The sequence below is a fragment of the Canis lupus genome, chromosome X (assembly GCF_048164855.1).
Source record: "Canis lupus baileyi chromosome X, mCanLup2.hap1, whole genome shotgun sequence".
In the NCBI taxonomy this organism is placed as follows: Eukaryota; Metazoa; Chordata; class Mammalia; order Carnivora; family Canidae; genus Canis; species Canis lupus.
Window position 1 is genome coordinate 79,369,124 of NC_132876.1, and position 12,286 is coordinate 79,381,409.

Genomic DNA, 12,286 nt, shown 5'->3' on the forward strand with positions numbered 1-12,286 from the left:
GAAGCAGAGAGACAGACAGAGGGAGAAGCAGGCTCCTCGCAGGGAGCCTGATGCGGGATTCCATCTCCAGATCAGGAACATGCCCTAAGCCAAAGGCAGATACTCAACTGCTTAGCCACCCAGGCAGCCTCAGTTCAGTAATGTTAAGTATATTTACAATGCTGAACAACCAATCTCAAGAAATTTTTCTTTTTTTTTTTTTCAAGAAATTTTTCAACTTGCATACCTGAAACTCTTAAACCATTAAACAATAAGTGAATGGATAGCCCCATGTCCCCCTCCCAGGACCTGGCAACCACCACTCAACTTTATGTCTCTATGAATTTGACTACTCTATACACATCATGTAAGTGATGACTGGCATATTTCACTTAGCATAATGTCCTCAAGGTTCATCTACTTTGTAGCATATGTCAGAATTTCCTTCATTTTTAGGCCTGAATAATATCTCATTGCATGAATATAATACATTTGTTTATCCATTCATCCACTGATGGACACTTGAGTTGCTTCTGCATTTTGGCTATTGTGGAAAATGCTTGCTATGAACATAAGTGTACAAATATCTTTTGAAACCTTGATTTCAATTATTTTGGATTTATATCCAGGAGTGAAATTGCTGGATCATATGGTAATTCTATTTTTAATTTTTTTGAGGAACAACCATACTGTTTCCAGAGTGATTACACCATTTTACATTGCCACCAAAGTGCACAGGTTTCCAATTTCTCCACATCCTCACTAACACTTGTTATTTTCTGTTTTGTTTTGCTTTGTTTTTAGAGAATCAGCCAAACTATAGAGAAGATTTAACTTGCAATTCAAATGACAATTCTGGTGCTACATATATAAGGTACTAATAAATACTAAGTGCAGCTATGTTCTTGCCTGGATTCTGCTACTCTTCAGCTTCAGGTGGGCCAAAATTCAAAGCCAGATCATCTTCATTAGAATGTTAAATGGTTTATCTTTTTATTATTTTTTATTTTATTTTTTATTATTTTTGTATATTTTTTATTGTAGTTCAATTTGCCAGTGCTGATCCCGTCAAGTGCCCCCTCAGTGCCCGTAACCCAGTCACCCCAATCCCCCGTCCACCTCCCTTTCCACGACCCCTTGTTCGTTTACCAGAGTTAGCAGTCTCTCATGTTCTGTCACCCTCACTGATATTTCCCACTCATTTTCTCTCCTTTCCCCTTTATTCCCTTTCACTATTTTTTATATTCCCCAAATTAATAAGACCATATAATGTTTGTCCTTCTCCAATTGAGTTACTTCACTCAGCTTAATACCCACTAGGTCTATCCACCTTGAAGCAAATGGTGGGTATTTGTCATTTCTAATGGCTGAGTAATATTCCATTGTATACATAAACCATGTCTTCTTTATCCATTCATCTTTCGATGGACACCAAGGCTCCTTCCACAGTTTGGCTATTGTGGACATTGCTGCTAGAAACATCGGGGTGCAGGTGCCCCGGCGTTTCACTGCCTCTGTATGTTTGGGATAAATCCCCAGCAGTGCAATTGCTGGGTCGTAAGGCAGCTCTATTTTTAACTCTTTGAGGAACCTCCACACAGTTTTCCAGACTGGCTGCACCAGTTCACATTCCCACCAACAGTGCAAGAGGGTTCCCTTTTCTCCGCATCCTCTCCAACATTTGTTGTTTCCTGTCTTGTTAATTTTCCCCATTCTCACTGGTGTGAGGTGGTATCTCATTGTGGTTTTGATTTGTATTTGCCTGATGGCAAGTGATGCGGAGCATTTTCTCATGTGCTTGTGGGCCATGTGTATGTCTTCCTCTGTGAGATTTCTGTTCATGTCTTTTGCCCATTTCATGATTGGATTGTTTGTTTCTTTGGTGTTGAGTTTGAGAAGTTCTTTATAGATCTTGGAAACTAGCCCTTTATCTGATATGTCATTTGCAAATATCTTCTCCCATTCTGTAGGTTGTCTTTGAGTTTTGTTGACTGTATCCTTTGCTGTGCAAAAGCTTCTTATCTTGATGAAGTCCCAATAGTTCATTTTTGCTTTTGTTTCTTTTGCCTTCGTGGATGTATCTTCCAAGAAGTTACTATGGCCGAGTTCAAAAAGGGTGTTGCCTGTGTTCTTCTCTAGGATTTTGATGGAATCTTGTCTCACATTTAGATCTTTCATCCATTTTGAGTTTATCTTTGTGTATGGTGAAAGAGAGTGGTCTAGTTTCATTCTTCTGCATGTGGATGTCCAATTTTCCCAGCACCATTTATTGAAGAGACTGTCTTTCTTCCAATGCATAGTCTTTCCTCCTTTATCGAATATTAGTTGCCCATAAAGTTCAGGGTCCACTTCTGGATTCTCTATTCTGTTCCACTGATCTATGTGTCTGTTTTTGTGCCAGTACCACACTGTCTTGATGACCACAGCTTTGTAGTACAACCTGAAATCTGGCATTGTGATGCCCCCAGATATGGTTTTCTTTTTTAAAATTCCCCTGGCTATTCGGGGTCTTTTCTGATTCCACACAAATCTTAAAATAATTTGTTCTAACTCTCTGAAGAAAGTCCATGGTATTTTGATAGGGATTGCATTAAACGTGTATATTGCCCTGGGTAACATTGACATTTTCACAATATTAATTCTGCCAATCCATGAGCATGGAATATTTTTCCATCTCTTTGTGTCTTCCTCAATTTCTTTCAGAAGTGTTCTATAGTTTTGAGGGTATAGATCCTTTACATCTTTGGTTAGGTTTATTCCTAGGTATCTTATGCTTTTGGGTGCAATTGTAAATGGGATTGACTCCTTAATTTCTCTTTCTTCAGTCTCATTGTTAGTGTATAGAAATGCCACTGACTTCTGGGCATTGATTTTGTATCCTGCCACGCTACCAAATTGCTGTATGAGTTCTAGCAATCTTGGGTGGAGACTTTTGGGTTTTCTTTTTTTTTTTTTTTTTTTTTAAATATTTTATTTATTTATTCATGAGAGAGAGAGAGAGAGAGAGAGGCAGAGAGAGAAGCAGGCTCCATGCACCGGGAGCCCGACGTGGGATTCGATCCCGGGTCTCCAGGATCGCGCCCTGGGCCAAAGGCAGGCGCCAAACCGCTGCGCCACCCAGGGATCCCTGACTTTTGGGTTTTCTATGTAGAGTATCATGTCATCGGCGAAGAGGGAGAGTTTGACTTCTTCTTTGCCAATTTGAATGCCTTTAATGTCTTTTTGTTGTCTGATTGCTGAGGCTAGGACTTCCAGTACTATGTTGACTAGCAGTGGTGAGAGTGGACATCCCTGTCTTGTTCCTGATCTTAGGGGAAAGGCTCCTAGTGCTTCCCCATTGAGAATGATATTTGCTGTGGGCTTTTCATAGATGGCTTTTAAGATGTCGAGGAGTGTTCCCTCTATCCCTACACTCTGAAGAGTTTTGATCAGGAATAATACATTCTTTATAGGTCTTGGATACTAGCCCTTTATCTGATAGGTCATTTGCAAATATCTTCTCCCATTCTGTAGGTTGTCTTTTAGTTTGTTGACTGTTTCTTTTGCTGTGCAGAAGTTTTTATTTTGATTAAGTCCCAATAGTTTATTTTTGCTTTTGTTTTCCTTGCCTCGGGAAATATATCTAGAAAACTGTTGCTACAACCAACAGCCTGTGTCATTTTCTAGGATTTTTACAATTTCAGGTCTCACATTTAGGTCTTCAATCCATATGGGGGTTATTTTCATGTATGGTGTTAAAAAGTGGACAAATTTCATTCTTTTGCATGTAGCCATCCAGTTTTCCTAACACCATTTTTTAAAGAGACTGTCTTTTCCATTGCATATTCTTGCTTCCTTTGTCAAAGATTAATGAACCATATAATTGTGGGTTTGTTTCTGGGCTTTCTGTTCACTTCTATTATCTATGTGTCTATTTTTGTGCCAGTATCATACTGTTTTTACTATTACAGTATCCAGAATATAACTTGAACTCTGCAATTTTGATACCTCCCATTTTCTTTTTCTTTGTCAGTATTGTTTTTGCTATTTGGGGTCTTTTGTGGTTCTATACAAATTTTAGGATTGTTTATTCTGTGAAAATTTCTGTTGGTATCGTGATAGGGATTGTATTTAATGTGTAGATTGCTTTGGGTTGTATAGACATTTTAACATTGTTCTTCCAATCCATAGCATGGAATGTCTTTCCATTTCCTTGTGTCATCTTCAATTTCTTTCACCAATGCTTTATAGTTTCCAGAGTACAATTCTTCTACCTCCATGGTTAAGTTTATTCCTAGAGAAATAATAAATCTTGTTATTATTATTTTTGGCACAATTATAAATAGAATTGTGTTATTAATTTCTCCTTCTGCTGCTTCATTATTAGTATGTAGAAATGTAACAATCCTATATGTTAATTTTGTATTCTGTAACTACTGAATTCACTTATCAGTTCTAGTAGTTTTCTGGTAGTCTTTTGGGTTTTCTATATATAGCTCACACTTTCTACAGATAACAAAAGTTTCATTTCTTCCTTACCAATTTGGATAGCTCTTACTTCTTTTTGTTGTCTGATTGCTGTGGCTAGGACTTCCAGTACTGTGTTGAGAAAAGTCATGAGAGTGGACATCCTTGTCTTGTTCCTGACCTTAGGGGGAAGTTCTGAGTTTTTCCCCATTGAGTATGATGTTTGCTGTGGGTTTTTCATAAGTGGCCTTTATTAGGTTGAGATGTTTTCTTTAAATCTACTTTGTTGAGGGTTTTTATCATGAACGGATGTTGTACTTTGTCAGATGCTTTTTCTGCATCTATTGAAGTGATCATATGGTTCCTATCCTTTCTCTTATTGATGTGATGTATCATGTGGATTGATTTGAAAATATTGAACCACGCTTGCAACCCAGAAATAAATCCCACAAGATCATGGTGAATAATTTTAAATTTGTTGTTAGATTCAGTTAGCTAGTATTTTGTTAAGGATTTTTGCATCTATGTTCATGAGGGATATTGGCCTGTAGTTCTCTTTTTGTGGTATCTTTATCTGGTTTTAGAGTCAGGGTAATGCTGGCCTCATAGAATGAATTTGGATGTTTTCCTTCCTTTTCTATTTTTTTGGAACTGTTTGAGAAGAATAGTATTAATTTTTCTTTAACTATTTGATAGAATTTGCCTATGAAGCTATCTGGCCCTGGAATTTTGTTTATTGGGAGTTATTTGATAACTGATCCAATGCCCTTGCTGGTTATCAGTCTGTTCAAATTTTCTATTTCTTTATTTTTGGGTTTTGGTAATTTATATGTTTCTAGGATTTTATCCATTTGTTCTGGGTTGTCCAATTTGTTGGCATAGAGTTTTTCATAATAGTCTCTTCAAATTGTATTTCTATGGTGTTAGGTCTTATTTCTCCCCTTTAATCTGTGATTTTATTTATTTGAGGCCTTGTCTTTTTTCTTGATGAGCCTGGCTAGAAGTTTATCAATTGTGTTGATTTCTTTCAAAGGACCAGCTCCTGGTTTCATTGATCTATTCTATCATGTTTTCCATTTCTATATTATTTATTTATACTCTAATCTTATTATTGCTTTCCTTCTGCCAGTTTTATGTTTTGTTTATTGTTCTTTATCCAGTCCTTTTAAGTGTAGGGTTAAGTTGTTTGAAATTTTTCTTGCTTCTTGAGGTAGCCCTGTATTGCTATAAACTTCCCTCTTAGTACCGCATTTACTGCATCCAAAAGGTTTTGGACTGTTGTGTTTTTATTTTCTTTGTGTGTGTGTGTGTGTGTGTGTGTGTGTGTGTGTGTGTTTATTTTCATTTGTTTCCATGTACTTTTAAAATTTCTTCATTGATATCCTGGTTGACTCATTCATTGCATAGGGGCATATTATTTAACCTCCATGTATTTATGCTCTTTCCAGATTTTCTCTTGTGGTTGACTTCTAGTTTCAAACCATTGTGGTCAGAAAAGGTGCATGGTACGAGGTGCCTAGGTGGCTCAGTCAACTGACTGAGGTCCTGGAATCCAGTCCCCCATTGGGCTTCCACTCCTCTGGGAGTCTGCCTCTCCCTCTCCTCCTCCATCTCTCACTTGTAAATGATCTCTCTCTCTCTCTCTCTCAAATAAATAAAGTCTTTTTTAAAAAAAGAAAGAAAGAAAAGATGCATGTTATGACTTTGATTCTTTTGTATTTGTTGAGGCCTGTTTAGTGACCAAATATGTGATCTATTCTGGAAAGTGTTATGTGTACACCTGAAAAGAATGTGTATTCTGCTGTTTTAGGTTGGAATGTTCTGAATATATCTGTTAACCCCATCCGGTCCAGTGTGTTATTCAAAGCCATTGTTTCCTTATTGATTTTCTTTTAAGTTCATCTGTCCATCAATGTAAGTAGAGTGTTAAAGTCCACTACTATTACTGTATTATTATCAGTTAGTTCCTTTATGTTTGTTTCTAACAGTTTATATATTTGGGTGTTAATATTTTGGGTGCATATTTTCTTTCTTTTTTTTTAATTTTTATTTATTTATGATAGTCACACAGAGAGAGAGAGAGGCAGAGACATAGGCAGAGGGAGAAGCAGGCTCCATGCACCGGGAGCCCGACATGGGATTCCATCCCAGGTCTCCAGGATCGTGCCCTGGGCCAAAGGCAGGCGCCAAACCGCTGTGTCACCCAGGGATCCCCGGGTGCATATTTTCAATTGTTATATTTTCTTGTTGGATTGGTCCCTTTGATATTATATAGTGTCCTACTTTGTCTCTTGTTACAGTCTTTGTTTTAAATTCTAGTTCATCTGAGGTAAGTATTGCTACTCTAACTTTATTTTCATATCCACTTGCATGCTAGATGTTACTCTATCCCCTCACTTTCCATCTGCGGGTGTCTGTAGGTCTAAAATGAGTCTCTTATGGGAAGCATATAGATGTGTCTTATTTATTTCATCCATTCTGTCACCTTACATCTTTTGATTGGAGCATTTAGCCCATTTACATTCAAAATAATTATTTATAGATATATATTTATTGCCATTTTATTATTTGTTTGGTGGATTTTGAAGATTTTCTCTGATTCTTTCTTGTCTTTCTCTCTTTTATGGCTGCTGTTTTCTTTAGTCATATATTTGGATTTATTTTTATTCTTTGCAAATTCATTAGTGGGTTTTGATGTATGGTTATCCACAAAATTTGGATATAATCTCTTCTACTATATAGTAGTCTATATTAATTTGATGGTTATTTAAGTTTGAACCCATTCTTACTCCTCTCCTCCTCATGTTTTTGGTATATGTTGTTGTATTTTACATCCTTTTGTTTTGTGAGTTTCTGAACTGGTTTTTTAACAGGAATATTCATTTTTACTACTTTTGTGTTTTCCTATCATTATACAGTCACTTTTGACCTCTCCTTTCGACTCAGAGTTCCCTTTAATATTTCTTACAGGGCTGGTTTTGTAGTTATGAACTCATTTAGTTTTTGTTTATCTGAGAAATTCTTTATCTCTTCTTCTATTCTGAATGATAGCCTTGCTGGATAAAGTATTCTTGGCTGTAGATTTTTCTCATTAGCATTTTGAACCTATCATGCCACTCCCTTCCCTTCTGGCTTGCCTCTTTCTGCTGAGAAATCCCCTGCTAACCTTATGGGCTTTCCCTTGTATGTAACTGTCTTCTTTTGTCTTGATGCTATTTTTTTTAATTGGAGTTCAATTTGCCAACATAGAGCTTATCACCCAGTGCTCATCCTGTCAAGTGCCCCCCTCAGTGCCCGTCACCCAGTCACCCCAACCCCCCGCTCACCTCCCTTTCCACTACCCCTTGTTCATTACCTTGAGTTAGGAGTCTTTCATGTTCTGTCACCCTCACTGATATTTCCCACTCATTTTCTTCTCCTTTCCCCTTTATTCCCTTTCACTATTGATGCTTTTAAATTTTTTTCTTCATCAGTACATTTTGCCATTTTAATTATAGTATGTCTTAGTGTGGATCCACTTTTGTTGATTTTGTTGGGGGTTCTCTGTGCCTCCTAGATTTAGATATCTGTTTCCTTCCCTAGATTAGGGAATATTTCAGCTATTATTTCTTCAAATAAATGTTGTACCCCATTTTCTCTCTCTTCCCCTTCTGGAGCTCCTATAATATGAATGCAATAACAGGTGATGGAGTCACTGAGTCCCCTAAGTCTATTATCATGTTGCAGAATCCTTTTTTTGTCTTTTGTTCAACTTGGTTACTTTCCATTACTCTGTTTTCTAGGTCATTAATTCTTTCCTTTGCTTTTCCTAGCCTGCTGTTCATTCTATCAAGTATATTTCTCATTCTATTTATTTATCTCTTCTGTTATTCCTTATCCCTGTGTTAGAGGTCTCGCTGATGTCTTTTACTCTTTCCTCAAGTCCAGTGAGTATCTTTATCATCATTACTTTAAATTCTCTATCATGCATGTTATATATAGATATAGACATAGATATAGATACAGATATAGATATCTTTTTTCCTTAGATCTCTGGTCATGGTTTTGTCTAGTTCTTTTATTTGGGTCAAATTCCTCTATATTCTCATTTTGTCTAAGCGTCTGCATGTGTTTCTATGTTTTAGGAAAGTCATCTACATCTTCTGTTCTTGAAGTTAATGGCTTTATGAAGAAGATATTTTCTGGTGCCCTGCAGTATAGTGTCCACTGTTCCCCAGGACCTGGCCTTTCAGGGAGTGTCTCCAATGTGTGCTGCTAGTGCTCTGCTGTTGGGTGTTGGCCACTTTAGCCTTCAGACCAGTCAACTGCAGAGGCTCTCTTTGCCTGTTTGGAGCAGTGTTTGGTTCCTGGCCTCAAAGGGGTAAGTTTTACCTAGGTGTGCTCTGGTCTGCTTGTGAAATGAATCCTGTCACCACCACCTCCAGAACTGAAGCCATACAAAGTTCCTGGGTTGGGAGATACAGTGTTAGCAGGAGGTTTGGGCAGTTATTCTGGAGTAGGGGGCCCACCATGCTGGGTCTGAAGAAGCATGACTGGGAAAGGGCGGTTTCACCAGACTGAGGGGGGCAGAAGGAGTTTTTCTAAACAAGTTAAGTAGTGAGTGTAGGCACTATATTGGTTCCCACAGGTGGCCCTGTGCCTATCCAGAGGGAAATGGCACCTGCCAGGTCTCCTCTCCCACCCCAACCCCTTCCCCAGTTGAGGGTTCTCTCTGTGAATGCTGCCTCTCTCAACATGTTCCAAGATGAGCAAATAACCTCCCCACTGCGTGCTCCAAGTGCTCCTCCAATCACTGTTTCCATGCTGTATGTCCATGGGTCATTTGCTCTGCCTTTTCTTCAAAAAGAGCCCCAATGCCCTCCATGCCCTCTCAGAACCAAACCTGTTGATCATTAATACTCTTGCTTTTAAGCCCCACTTGTTGCAAGAACTAACAAAATTCAGCTCCTCTCACTTTCCAAGCCAATTGCTATGGAGATTTGTCTTCCCTATTTGGGCTCCCATGTGTGCTAGTCTGTCTCTTGCCCTCTCTGCAACCATGGCTTCCTCCCCCATTTTGGAGGTGATGATACATTTCTCTCCCAAACCATGTCTCCACCCTTTTTACCTTCTTTGATGAAGCCTCCTCTCTGACTTTGGTTTTGGAGTTTGTTCTGCCGGTCCTTAGGTCGATTTCTGGGGTATTTAGGAAGATATGATAGTTTATCTAGAATTCATGGGGCAAGGTGAGCATAGGGTCCTACTCTCCACCACCATCTTCCCAACCTCTTCTAAAGTCCTTTAACACTGAGAAATTCTCTTATATCATGTCTTTGATGCATTCCTCTCCTTTGTTCTCTCGTGGAACTCCTTAACATTAGATGTTAAACCTCCTGGATTGATCTCTTATAGTTTATCCTTTCTCTCCTATTTTCCATCTCCCTCCCTCACTTTTTCTCCCTGTCTTCCTCTTTCCTCCCTTCACAGCTCTCTCCATCTCTTCTTTTTGTCTTTCTTTTTATTTTCTGGAAGAAAATTTGACTTTATCTTCCCATCTTTCTATTGCATTTCCTTTCATTTTGGCAATCACACTCATAATTTTGAAGTATTCATTAATGTTCTCTTCTCCTTTCTTAGAGCATTTTGTTCATATTTTATGGATGTGTTACCACCTTAAATCTCTGAAGGAGATGATTAGAGGCATTTTTATATTTCCTTCTCTTATTTGAAATACCTACTTCCTTTGAGATTGTTTACTTCCATCACTTATTTTTGTCTCTTTCTTTCATGTTGCAGAATTTTCTCAAATACTTATCAATCCATGGTTGTTGACTGGTATTTAAGAATGCAGCAATAAAAATATGATTGAAAGCTCTGTGTGTGAGGAAAGAGGTAGGCAACTGGTGACTTTCCTTTAGAATGATTGAAGGAAAACTGACTGCTATGCTGCAGAGTCTCTGAATGTCAGAAAGCAAAAATATTTTCCCTGAGGTTGTTTAGTTTCCTTAGAGCAGAACCCTCTGGTTTTTGCCTAATGAGTAGATACCTAGCTGCTGTGCATTGTGCATAAGGGGATAAGTCAATGATTTTATATTCAGCCTTTCAATTAAACTGTTTTCAGCCTCACATCTCATTCCCACCCTTCATCATACCTGATGTTGTCAAGACCCAAGACATTCAAGGTTACTGCAGAGAAAGATCAGGTCCTTCCTTCATCACATCACCTCCATGCATACTCCCAGCTATGGCATCCTCCACTATTCTTTTTTCAGTCACCACTCCTCCATTTAATTCCTATCTCCCAGAAATCTATTCTAATATCTTCTTTTTTGCTGATAGACCCCCCTCCCATTCTCTTCATCATTGTGTTTTTGTACCTTTTCCCTTTTCCCGTACTGTCTTTTTAGCAGTCTCAAGAAGGAGTGGAAATAAACATGTGGTAAGTCTGCCAACTTGACCTGGAAGTCTACTAGCTTACTTTTAACATTTAGATATTTTTTAATTTATCCTTCTGGTAATTGTCTACCATATCTCTAAATAATATACAGATATTTTCTATTTATCAACTTATTTATCAATTTTAGTCATTTTCTACTAACATAATGGTATTTATACTACTCAACTGCCCTCCTCTAATGCCCTTAGTATAGCCATATCACTAATTATATATCTAATATTCCCTACCTTTGTACCTTTAATAGTAGACTTATACTCCCTCTCTCTATCTCTCTTCTGTCATCTGTACTTTTATGTTTTTCTTAATAAGGTTAGTAATATTTACACTCTGTTTTGTAACCACAATTAAATCATCCATACTTTGCCAATAGGTCATTCTGAAAGTTTAAAGTCAATAAAGTATTTACACTATTATGAGTATGTACATATTGTTCCACAAAGACCTAATGAGTGTACTGAAATTACATTTCTTTTATTCTACAATTTGTTTCCCCTGAGGTTTCTAATTACCCTTTTCCCTTGAATTTTCCAATTTATTACCTTCTCAAGTTGTTCTAAATTCTCAAGGAGGTATAAAATCATTTGAATCCCTGTTTTTACCAGATGCCTTCTTCTTGGAGCCTTTTGTCTTCCTACTCCAATTTGGACTGATTACTCTGTAGGCCTTGTGGCATAGCTGTGATTCTGGAACATTAATTACTCTTCTGGATTGGGCACCATATCATACTGTTTCCTAGTTTACTCTCTTGTAGTGGACATTGTGATCATTCTTCAACATCCATTCCTCTCTTCCTCCATTGTATAACAACTATGCAGTTTGAGTGGGATTGATCACACCATCAGCTCTAGGTATAAGCCTATGTGAATAAACCAATCTGAGCAATTTTACCTTCCTTGCCACAGTGATAATTGTTTCAGGGGTGATTAAATCACACTGAGGATTAGGATTTTTTACAGCTTTTGAGGAAAATAATTGACCTGTTTTTTTTCCTAGATATGAGCAAAGAAGCAGGTTGTCTGATTGGTGCTGTTAGCCATCTTGTGAACATATGAAAGGCATACCTGAGGATGGAGCTGACAAATGAAGAAGCCAGAATCAAGAGGGCCACAGAGAAACGGGACCATATTACTGATCATACCATGCCTGAAGTCTGCCCTACCTATGAACTTCTCAATTAAATGAGCCAATAAATTGCATTTATTACTTAAACCAATTTCAATTGGGTTTTCTGTTGCTTGCATCTGAAAGCATTCTAACTCATGATTTTGGTTGTCTTCCTTTGGAGAGGACACAAGCATATTTTTGGTTATATGAGTTCTATTTGCACTATATTAAGTGGAAGCCTTTTAGTGTAAATATGGGACTAAGGGTATACATGAATGTTGGACAACCAAAGGAGTGAACCCTAGTGACTGCCTAGCATCT

The 12,286-nt window shown here is 37.8% G+C and overlaps 1 long non-coding RNA gene across 1 annotated transcript; it reads left to right on the forward strand.

Annotated features, from left to right (window-relative positions):
* The first annotated feature begins 212 nt into the window (after window positions 1–212).
* LOC140627350 (uncharacterized) lies at window positions 213–12,074 on the forward strand. The gene is made up of 4 exons (XR_012026148.1): window positions 213–346; window positions 784–915; window positions 8,550–8,785; window positions 11,855–12,074. It is a non-coding gene; the product is annotated as an uncharacterized lncRNA (long non-coding RNA).
* Window positions 12,075–12,286: the final 212 nt, after the last annotated feature.